Source organism: Petromyzon marinus, unplaced genomic scaffold (assembly GCF_048934315.1).
Source record: "Petromyzon marinus isolate PM22_M1 ecotype Great Lakes invasive population unplaced genomic scaffold, UKy_Petmar_22M1.pri1.0 PM_G_Scaffold_43, whole genome shotgun sequence".
In the NCBI taxonomy this organism is placed as follows: domain Eukaryota; kingdom Metazoa; phylum Chordata; class Hyperoartia; order Petromyzontiformes; family Petromyzontidae; genus Petromyzon; species Petromyzon marinus.
In genome coordinates, this window is record NW_027422995.1 from 392,325 (window position 1) to 405,040 (window position 12,716).

Consider the following 12,716-nt stretch of genomic DNA (forward strand, 5'->3'; position numbering starts at 1 on the left):
AGGCTTATTTCAGCAAATTATGCTTATTAAATAGCCTTATTAAACAGGTTTATTTCAGCAATTTAGGCTTATTAAATGGCATTTTTAATTAGGTTTATTTCAGCAACTTAGACTTATTAAATAGACCTTTTTATATAGGCTTAGTTCAGCAACGTAGGCTTATTAAATAGGCTTATTTCAGCAACTTATGCTTATTAAATAGCCTTATTAATCAGGTTTATTTCAGGAACTTAGGCGTATTAAATAGCATTTTTAAATAGGTTTATTTCAGCAACTTAGACTAATTAAATAGACCTTTTTAAATAGGCTTAGTTCAGAAACTTAGGATTATTAAATAGGCTTATTTCAGTAACTTAGGCTTATTAAATAGCCTCATTAAATAGGCTTATTTCAGCAACTTAGGCTTATTAAATAGCCTGATTAAATAGGCTTATTTTAGCAAGTTAGACTTATTAAATCGACTTATTAAATAGACATTTCAGCAACTTAGGCTCATTAAATAGGCTTATGAAATATGCTTATTTCTGCAACTTAGACTTATTAGATAGGCCTATTAAATAGGCTTATTTCAGCAACTTAGGCTTATTAAATAGGCTTATTTCAGCAACTTAGGCTTATTAAATAGGCTTACTTCAGCAAATTAGACTTATTAAATAGCCTTATTTCAGCAACTTACGCTTATTAAATAGACTTATTTCAGCAACTTAGGCTTATTAAATAGCCTTATTAAATAGGCTTATTTCGGCAACTTGGGCTTATTAAATAGGCTTATTTCAGCAACTTACGCTGATTAAATAGGCTTATTTCAGCAACTTAGACTTATTAAATAGCCTTATTTCAGCAACTTAGACTTATTAAATAGGCTTATTTCAGCAACTTATGCTTATTAAATATACTTATTTCAGCAACTTAGGCTTATTAAATAGGCTTATTTCAGCAACTTAGACTTATTAAATAGCCTTATTTCAGTAACTTAGGCTTATAAAATAGGCTTATTTCAGCAAATTAGGCTTATTAAATCGCCTTATTTCAGCAACTTAGACTTATGAAATTGTCTTATTCAGCAACTTAGACTTATTAAATAGGCCTATTAAATAGGCTTATTAAATAGACTTATTAAATAGGCTCATTAAATACTTATTAAATAGGCTTATTAAATAGACTTATTAAATAGGCTCAATAAATAGGCTTATTAAATAGTCTTATTAAATAGGCTTATTAAATAGACTTATTAAATAGGCATATTAAATAGATTTATTAAATAGGCTTATTAAATAGGCTCAATAAATAGGCTTATTAAATAGGCTTATTAAATAGACTTATTAAATAGGCTCAATAAATAGGCTCATTAAATAGGCTCATTAAATAGCCTTATTAATCAGGTTTATTTCAGCAACTTAGGCGTAATAAATAGCATTTTTAAATAGGTTTATTTCAGCAACTTAGACTTATTAAATAGACCTTTTTAAATAGGCTTAGTTCAGAAACTTAGGATTATTAAATAGGCTTATTTCAGTAACTTAGGCTTATTAAATAGCCTCATTAAATAGGCTTATTTCACCAACTTAGGCTTATTAAATAGCCTTATTAAATAGGCTTATTTTAGCAAGTTAGACTTATTAAATCGACTTATTAAATAGACATTTCAGCAGCTTAGGCTCATTAAATAGGCTTATGAAATATGCTTATTTCTGCAACTTAGACTTATTAGATAGGCCTATTAAATAGGCTTATTTCAGCAACTTAGGCTTATTAAATAGGCTTATTTCAGCAACTTAGGCTTATAAAATAGGCTTACTTCAGCAAATTAGACTTATTAAATAGCCTTATTAAATAGGCTTATTTCAGCAACTTGGGCTTATTAAATAGGCTTATTTCAGCAACTTACGCTGATTAAATAGGCTTATTTCAGCAACTTAGACTTATTAAATAGCCTTATTTCAGCAACTTAGACTTATTAAATAGGCTTATTTCAGCAACTTATGCTTATTAAATATACTTATTTCAGCAACTTAGGCTTATTAAATAGGCTTATTTCAGCAACTTAGACTTATTAAATAGCCTTATTTCAGTAACTTGGGCTTATTAAATAGGCTTATTTCAGCAAATTAGGCTTATTAAATAGCCTTATTTCAGCAACTTAGACTTATGAAATTGGCTTATTCAGCAACTTAGACTTATTAAATAGGCCTATTAAATAGGCTTATTAAATAGACTTATTAAATAGGCTCATTAAATACTTATTAAACAGGCTTATTAAATAGACTTATTAAATAGGCTCAATAAATAGGCTTATTAAATAGGCTTATTAAATAGGCTTATTAAATAGGCTCATTAAATAGCTTATTAAATAGACATATTAAATAGGCGTATGAAATAGGCTCAATAAATAGGCTTATTAAATAGGCTCAATAAATAGGCTTATTAAATAGGCTCAATAAATAGGCTTATTAAATAGGATCAATAAATAGGCGTATTAAATAGGCTCATTAAATACTTATTAAATAGGCTTATTAAATAGACTTATTAAATAGACTTATTAAATATGCTTATTAAATAGACTTATTAAATAGGCATATTAAATAGGCTTAATAAATAGGCTTATTAAATAGGCTTATTAAATAGACATATTAAACAGCCTCACTAAATAGGCTTATTTTAGCAACTTAGGCTTATTAAATAGGCTTATTTAAGCAACTTATGCTTATTAAAATAGCCTTATTAAATAGGCTTATTTCAGCAACTTAGGCTTATTAAATAGGCTTATTTCAGCAACTTAGACTTATTAACTAGGCTTATTAACTAGGCTTATTAAATAGACATTTTAAATAGACTTATTAAATAGGCTCAATAAATAGGGTTATTAAATAGGCTTATTAAATAGGCTTATTAAATAGGCTTATTAAATAGGCTTATTAAATAGGCTTATTAAATAGGCTTATTAAATAGGCTTATTCAATAGACTTATTAAATAGGCTCATTAAATAGGCTCAATAAATAGGCTCATTAAATAGGCTCAATAAATAGGCTTATTAAATAGGCTCAATAAATAGGCTTATTAAATAGGCTCAATAAATAGGCTTATTAAATAGGCTCATTAAATAGGCTTATTAAATAGGCTTATTAAATAGGCTTATTCAATAGACTTATTAAATAGGCTCATTAAATAGGCTCAATAAATAGGCTCATTAAATAGGCTCAATAAATAGGCTTTTTAAATAGACTTATTAAATATACTTATTAAATAGGCTTATTAAATAGACTTATTAAATAGGCTTTTTAAAAAGGCTTATTAAATAGACTTATTAAATAGGCTCATTAAATACTGATTAAATAGGTTTATTAAATAGGCGTATTAAATAGGCTTATTAAATAGGCTTATTAAATAGGCTTATTAAATAGGCTTATTAAATAGACTTATTAAATAGCCTCATTAAATAGGCTTATTTCAGCAACTTAGGCTTATTAAATAGGCTTATTTCAGCAACTTACGCTTATTAAATAGCCTTATTAAACAGGTTTATTTCAGCAACTTAGGCTTATTAAATAGCATTTTTAAATAGGTTTATTTCAGCAACTTAGAATTATTACATATACCTTTTTAAATAGGCTTAGTTCAGAAACTTCGGCTTATTAAATAGGCTTATTTCAGCAACTTAGGCTCATTAAATAGCCTTATTAAATAGGCTTATTTCAGCAACTTAGGCTTATTAAATAGCCTTATTAAATAAGCTTATTTTAGCAACTTAGACTTATTAAATCGACTTATTAAATAGACATTTCAGCAACTTAGGCTCATTAAATAGTCTTATTAAATATGCTTATTTCTGCAACTTAGACTTATTAGATATGCCTATTAAATAGGCTTATTTTAGCAACTTAGGCTTATTAAATATGCTTATTTCGGCAACTTAGGCGTATTAAATAGCATTATAAAATAGGTTTATTTCTGCAACTTAGACTTATTAAATGGCCTTATTAAATAGACTTATTTCAGCAACTTAGGCTTATTAAATAGGCTTATTTCAGCAAATTATGCTTATTAAATAGCCTTATTAAATAGGTTTATTTCAGAAATTTAGGCTTATTAAATAGCATTTTTAAATAGGTTTATTTCAGCAACTTAGACTTATTAAATAGACCTTTTTATATAGGCTTAGTTCAGCAACGTAGGCTTATTAAATAGGCTTATTTCAGCAACTTATGCTTATTAAATAGCCTTATTAATCAGGTTTATTTCAGCAACTTAGGCGTATTAAATAGCATTTTTAAATAGGTTTATTTCAGCAACTTAGACTTATTAAATAGACCTTTTTAAATAGGCTTAGTTCAGAAACTTAGGATTATTAAATAGGCTTATTTCATTAACTTAGGCTTATTAAATAGCCTCATTAAATAGGCTTATTTCAGCAACTTAGGCTTATTAAATAGCCTTATTAAATAGGCTTATTTTAGCAAGTTAGACTTATTAAATCGACTTATTAAATAGACATTTCAGCAACTTAGGCTCATTAAATATACTTATTTCAGCAACTTAGGCTTATTAAATAGGCTTATTTCAGCAACTTAGACTTATTAAATAGCCTTATTTCAGTAACTTAGGATTATTAAATAGGCTTATTTCAGCAACTTAGGCTTATTAAATAGCCTTATTTCAGCAACTTAGACTTATGAAATTGGCTTATTCAGCAACTTAGACTTATTAAATAGGCCTATTAAATAGGCTTATTAAATAGACTTATTAAATAGGCTCATTAAATACTTATTAAACAGGCTTATTAAATAGACTTATTAAATAGGCTCAATAAATAGGCTTATTAAATAGGCTTATTAAATAGGCTTATTAAATAGGCATATTAAATAGATTTATTAAATAGGCTTATTAAATAGGCTCAATAAATAGGCTTATTAAATAGGCTTATTAAATAGACTTATTAAATAGGCTCAATAAATAGGCTTATTAAATAGGCTTATTAAATAGGCTCATTAAATAGGCTCATTAAATAGCTTATTAAATAGACATATTAAATAGGCGTATGAAATAGGCTCAATAAATAGGCTTATTAAATATGCTCAATAAATAGGCTTATTAAATAGGCTCAATAAATAGGCGTATTAAATAGGCTCATTAAATACTTATTAAATAGGCGTATTAAATAGACTTATTAAATAGACTTATTAAATAGGCTTATTAAATAGACTTATTAAATAGGCTTATTAAAAAGGCTTATTAAATAGACTTATTAAATAGGCTCTTTAAATACTTATTAAATAGGTTTATTAAATAGGTGTATTAAATAGGCTTAATAAATAGGCTTATTAAATAGGTTTATTAAATAGACATATTAAACAGCCTCACTAAATAGGCTTATTTTAGCAACTTAGGCTTATTAAATAGGCTTATTTAAGCAACTTATGCTTATTAAAATAGCCTTATTAAATAGGCTTATTTCAGCAACTTAGGCTTATTAAATAGGCTTATTTCAGCAACTTAGACTTATTAACTAGGCTTATTAAATAGCTTATTAAATAGACTTATTAAATAGGCTCATTAAATACTTTTTAAATAGGCTAATTAAATAGGCTTATTAAATAGACTTATTAAATAGGCTCAATAAATAGGGTTATTAAATAGGCTTATTAAATAGGCTTATTAAATAGGCTTATTAAATAGGCTTATTAAATAGGCTTATTGAATAGGCTTATTCAATAGACTTATTAAATAGGCTCATTAAATAGGCTCAATAAATAGGCTCATTAAATAGGCTCAATAAATAGGCTTATTAAATAGGCTCAATAAATAGGCTTATTAAATAGGCTCAATAAATAGGCTTATTAAATAGGCTCATTAAATACTTATTAAATAGGCTTATTAAATAGACTTATTAAATATACTTATTAAATAGGCTTATTAAATAGACTTATTAAATAGGCTTTTTAAAAAGGCTTATTAAATAGACTTATTAAATAGGCTCATTAAATACTGATTAAATAGGTTTATTAAATAGGCGTATTAAATAGGCTTATTAAATAGGCTTATTAAATAGGCTTATTAAATAGGCTTATTAAATAGACTTATTAAATAGCCTCATTAAATAGGCTTATTTCAGCAACTTAGGCTTATTAAATAGGCTTATTTCAGCAACTTACGCTTATTAAATAGCCTTATTAAACAGGTTTATTTCAGCAACTTAGGCTTATTAAATATCTTTCGATTTAAAGCTTTCGTGACTGCAATGATTCATCTTCTTTGGTTCTTTCGGTAAAGTCACGTAAAATAATAAATTGATAAAATAAAATAACACAATAATATTATTGTGTTATTTTAAAATAACACAATAATATTATTGTGTTATTTTATTTTATCAATTTAAAATAACACAATAATATTATTGTGTTATTTTATTTTATCAATTTATTATTTTATTCTCATTCTACGTGACTTTATTAAATATCATTTTTAAATAGGTTTATTTCAGCAACTTAGACTTATTAAATATACCTTTTTAAATAGGCTTAGTTCAGAAACTTCGGCTTATTAAATAGGCTTATTTCAGCAACTTAGGCTCATTAAATAGCCTTATTAAATAGGCTTATTTCAGCAACTTAGGCTTATTAAATAGCCTTATTAAATAAGCTTATTTTAGCAACTTAGACTTATTAAATCGACTTATTAAATAGACATTTCAGCAACTTAGGCTCATTAAATAGTCTTATTAAATATGCTTATTTCTGCAACTTAGACTTATTAGATATGCCTATTAAATAGGCTTATTTTAGCAACTTAGGCTTATTAAATATGCTTATTTCGGCAACTTAGGCGTATTAAATAGCATTATAAAATAGGTTTATTTCTGCAACTTAGACTTATTAAATGGCCTTATTAAATAGGCTTATTTCAGCAACTTAGGCTTATTAAATAGGCTTATTTCAGCAAATTATGTTTATTAAATAGACTTATTAAACAGGTTTATTTCAGCAATTTAGGCTTATTAAATAGCATTTTTAAATAGGTTTATTTCAGCAACTTAACTTATTAAATAGCATTTTTAAATAGGCTTAGTTCAGAAACTTAGGATTATTAAATAGGCCTATTTCAGTAACTTAGGCTTATTAAATAGCCTCATTAAATAGGCTTATTTCAGCAACTTAGGCTTATTAAATAGCCTTATTAAATAGGCTTATTTTAGCAAGTTAGACTTATTAAATCGGCTTATTAAATAGACATTTCAGCAACTTAGGCTCATTAAATAGGCTTATGAAATATGCTTATTTCTGCAACTTAGACTTATTAGATAGGCCTATTAAATAGGCTTATTTCAGCAACTTAGGCTTATTAAATAGGCTTATTTCAGCAACTTAGGCTTATTAAATAGGCTTACTTCAGCAAATTAGACGTATTAAATAGCCTTATTTCAGCAACTTACGCTTATTAAATAGACTTATTTCAGCAACTTAGGCTTATTAAATAGCCTTATTAAATAGGCTTATTTCAGCAACTTGGGCTCATTAAATAGGCTTATTTCAGCAACTTACGCTGATTAAATAGGCTTATTTCAGCAACTTAGACTTATTAAATAGCCTTATTTCAGCAACTTAGACTTATTAAATAGGCTTATTTCAGCAACTTATGCTTATTAAATATACTTATTTCAGCAACTTAGGCTTATTAAATAGGCTTATTTCAGCAACTTAGACTCATTAAATAGCCTTATTTCAGTAACTTAGGCTTATTAAATAGGCTTATTTCAGCAAATTAGGCTTATTAAATAGCCTTATTTCAGCAACTTAGACTTATGAAATTGGCTTATTCAGCAACTTAGACTTATTAAATAGGCCTATTAAATAGGCTTATTAAATAGACTTATTAAATAGGCTCATTAAATACTTATTAAACAGGCTTATTAAATAGACTTATTAAATAGGCTCAATAAATAGGCTTATTAAATAGGCTTATTAAATAGGCTTATTAAATAGGCATATTAAATAGGCTTATTAAATAGGCTCATTAAATAGCTTATTAAATAGACATATTAAATAGGTGTATGAAATAGGCTCAATAAATAGGCTTATTAAATAGGCTCAATAAATAGGCTTATTAAATAGGCTCAATAAATAGGCTTATTAAATAGGCTCATTAAATAGCTTATTAAATAGACATATTAAATAGGCGTATGAAATAGGCTCAATAAATAGGCTTATTAAATAGGCTCAATAAATAGGCTTATTAAATAGGCTCAATAAATAGGCTTATTAAATAGGCTCAATAAATAGGCGTATTAAATAGGCTCATTAAATACTTATTAAATAGGCTTATTAAATAGACTTATTAAATAGACTTATTAAATAGGCTTATTAAATAGACTTATTAAATAGGCTTATTAAAAAGGCTTATTAAATAGACTTATTAAATAGGCTCTTTAAATACTTATTAAATAGGTTTATTAAATAGGCGTATTAAATAGGCTTAATAAATAGGCTTATTAAATAGGCTTATTAAATAGACATATTAAACAGCCTCACTAAATAGGCTTATTTTAGCAACTTAGGCTTATTAAATAGGCTTATTTAAGCAACTTATGCATATTAAAATAGCCTTATTAAATAGGCTTATTTCAGCAACTTAGGCTTATTAATTAGGCTTATTTCAGCAACTTAGACTTATTAACTAGGCTTATTAAATAGGCTTATTAAATAGACTTATTAAATAGGCTCATTAAATACTTATTAAATAGGCTTATTAAATAGGCTTATTAAATAGACTTATTAAATAGGCTCAATAAATAGGGTTATTAAATAGGCTTATTAAATAGGCTTATTAAATAGGCTTATTAAATAGGCTTATTAAATAGGCTTATTAAATAGGCTTATTCCATAGACTTATTAAATATGCTCATTAAATAGGCTCAATAAATAGGCTCATTAAATAGGCTCAATAAATAGGCTTATTAAATAGGCTCAATAAATAGGCTCATTAAATAGGCTCAATAAATAGGCTTATTAAATAGGCTCATTAAATACTTATTAAATAGGCTTATTAAATAGACTTATTAAATAGACTTATTAAATAGGCTTATTAAATAGACTTATTAAATAGGCTTTTTAAAAAGGTTTATTAAATAGACTTATTAAATAGGCTCATTAAATACTGATTAAATAGGTTTATTAAATAGGCGTATTAAATAGGCTTATTTAATAGGCTTATTAAATAGGCTTATTAAATAGGCTTATTAAATAGACTTATTAAATAGCCTCATTAAATAGGCTTATTTTAGCAACTTAGGCTTATTAAATAGGTTTATTTCAGCAACTTAGACTTATTAAATAGCCTTATTAAATAGGCTTATTTCAGCAACTTAGGCTTATTTCAGCAACTTATGCTTATTAAATAGCCTTATTAAACAGGTTTATTTCAGCAACTTAGGCTTATTAAATAGCATTTTTAAATAGGTTTATTTCAGCAACTTAGACTTATTAAATATACCTTTTTAAATAGGCTTAGTTCAGAAACTTAGGCTTTTTAAATAGGCTTATTTCAGCAACTTAGGCTCATTAAATAGCCTTATTAAATAGGCTTATTTCAGCAACTTAGGCTTATTAAATAGCCTTATTAAATAGACATTTCAGAAACTTAGGCTCAATAAATATGCTTATGAAATATGCTTTTTTCTGCAACTTAGACTTATTAGATAGGCCTATTAAATAGGCTTATTTTAGCAACTTATGCTTATTAAATATGCTTATTTCAGCAACTTAGGCGTATTAAATAGCATTATTAAATAGGTTTATTTCTGCAACTTAGACGAATTAAATAGCCTTATTAAATAGGCTTATTTCAGCAACTTAGGCTTATTAAATAGGCTTATTTCAGCAACTTATGCTTATTAAATAGCCTTATTAAACAGGTTTATTTCAGCAATTTAGGCTTATTAAATAGCATTATTAAATAGGTTTATTTCAGCAACTTAGACTTATTAAATAGACCTTTTTATATAGGCTTAGTTCAGCAACGTAGGCTTATTAAATAGGCTTATTTCAGCAACTTATGCTTATTAAATAGCCTTATTAAACAGGTTTATTTCAGCAACTTAGGCGTATTAAATAGCATTTTTAAATAGGTTTATTTCAGCAACTTAGACTTATTAAATAGACCTTTTTAAATAGGCTTATTAAATAGGCTTATTAAATAGACTTATCAAATAGCCTCATTAAATAGGCCTATTTTAGCAACTTTGGCTTATTAGATAGGCTTATTTCAGCAACTTAGACTTATTAAATAGGCTTATTTCAGCAACTTAGGCTTATTAAATAAGTTTATTTCAGCAACTTAGGCTTATTAAATAGCCTTATTTCAGCAACTTAGACTTATTAAATAGGCTTATTTCAGCAACTTAGGCTTATTAAATAGGCTTATTAAATAGGCGTATTAAATAGACGTATTAAATAGCCTCATTAAATAGCCTTATTTTAGCAACTCAGGCTTATTAAATAGGCTTATTTCAGCAAGTTAGGCTTATAAAATAGGCTTATTTCAGCAACTTAGACTTATTAAATAGCCCTATTAAATAGGCTTATCAAATAGACTTATTAAATAGGCGCATTAAATAGGCTTATTTAATAGGCTTATTAAATAGACTTATTAAATAGGCTCAATAAATAGGCTTATTAAATAGGCGTATTAAATAGGCTTATTAAATAGGCTTATTAAATAGGGTTATTAAATAGGCTTACTAAATAGGCTTATTAAATAGCCTTATTAAATAGACTTATTAAATAGGCTCATTAAATAGGCACAATAAATAGGCTTATTAAATAGGCTCAATAAATAGGCTTATTAAATAGGCTCAATAAATAGGCTTATTAAATAGGCTCAATAAATAGGCTTATTAAATAGGCGCATTAAATACTTATTAAATAGGCTTATTTAATAGGCTTATTAAATAGACTTATTAAATAGGCTCAATATATAGGCTTATTAAATAGGCCTATTAAATAGGCTTATCAAATAGACTTATTAAATAGGCGCATTAAATACTTATTAAATAGGCTTATTTAATAGGCTTATTAAATAGACTTATCAAATAGGCTCAATAAATAGGCTTATTAAATAGGCTTATTAAATAGACTTATTAAAGAGACTTATTAAAAAGGCTTATTAAATAGACTTATCAAATAGGCTCATTAAATACTGATTAAATAGGTTTATTAAATAGGCGTATTAAATAGGCTTATTAAATAGGCTTATTTCAGCAACTTAGACTTATTAACTAGGCTTATTAAATAGGCTTATTAAATAGACTTATTAAATAGGCTCATTAAATACTTATTAAATAGGCTTATTAAATAGGCTTATTAAATAGACTTATTAAATAGGCTCAATAAATAGGGTTATTAAATAGGCTTATTAAATAGGCTCAATAAATAGGCTTATTAAATAGGCTTATTAAATAGGCTTATTAAATAGACGTATTAAATAGCCTCATTAAATAGCCTTATTTTAGCAACTCAGGCTTATTAAATAGGCTTATTTCAGCAAGTTAGGCTTATTAAATAGGCTTATTTCAGCAACGTAGATTTATTAAATAGGCCTATTAAATAGGCTTATCAAATAGACTTATTAAATAGGCGCATTAAATAGGCTTATTTAATAGGCTTATTAAATAGACTTATTAAATAGGCTCAATAAATAGGCTTATTAAATAGGCGTATTAAATAGGCTTATTAAATGGGCTTATTAAATAGGGTTATTAAATAGGCTTACTAAATAGGCTTATTAAATAGGCTTATTAAATAGACTTATTAAATAGGCTCATTAAATAGGCACAATAAATAGGCTTATTAAATAGGCTCAATAAATAGGCTTATTAAATAGGCTCAATAAATATGCTTATTAAATAGGCTCAATAAATAGGCGTATTAAATAGGCGCATTAAATACTTATTAAATAGGCTTATTTAATAGGCTTATTAAATAGACTTATTAAAAAGGCTCAATATATAGGCTTATTAAATAGGCCTATTAAATAGGCTTATCAAATAGACTTATTAAATAGGCGCATTAAATACTTATCAAATAGGCTCAATAAATAGGCTTATTAAATAGGCTTATTAAATAGACTTATTAAAGAGACTTATTAAATAGGCTTATTAAATAGACTTATTAAATAGGCTTTTTAAAAAGGCTTATTAAATAGACTTATCAAATAGGCTCATTAAATACTGATTAAATAGTTTTATTAAATAGGCGTATTAAATAGGCTTAATAAATAGGCTTATTAAATAGGCTTATTAAATAGACATATTAAACAGCCTCACTAAATAGGCTTATTTTAGCAACTTAGGCTTATTAAATAGGCTTATTTAAGCAACTTATGCATATTAAAATAGCCTTATTAAATAGGCTTATTTCAGCAACTTAGGCTTATTAAATAGACTTTTTAAATAGGCTCATTAAATACTTATTAAATAGGCTTATTAAATAGGCTTATTAAATAGACTTATTAAATAGGCTCAATAAATAGGGTTATTAAATAGGCTTATTAAATAGGCTTATTAAATAGGCTTATTAAATAGGCTTATTAAATAGGCTTATTAAATAGGCTTATTCCATAGACTTATTAAATATGCTCATTAAATAGGCTCAATAAATAGGCTCATTAAATAGGCTCGATAAATAGGCTTATTAAATAGGCTCAATAAATAGGCTTATTAAATAGG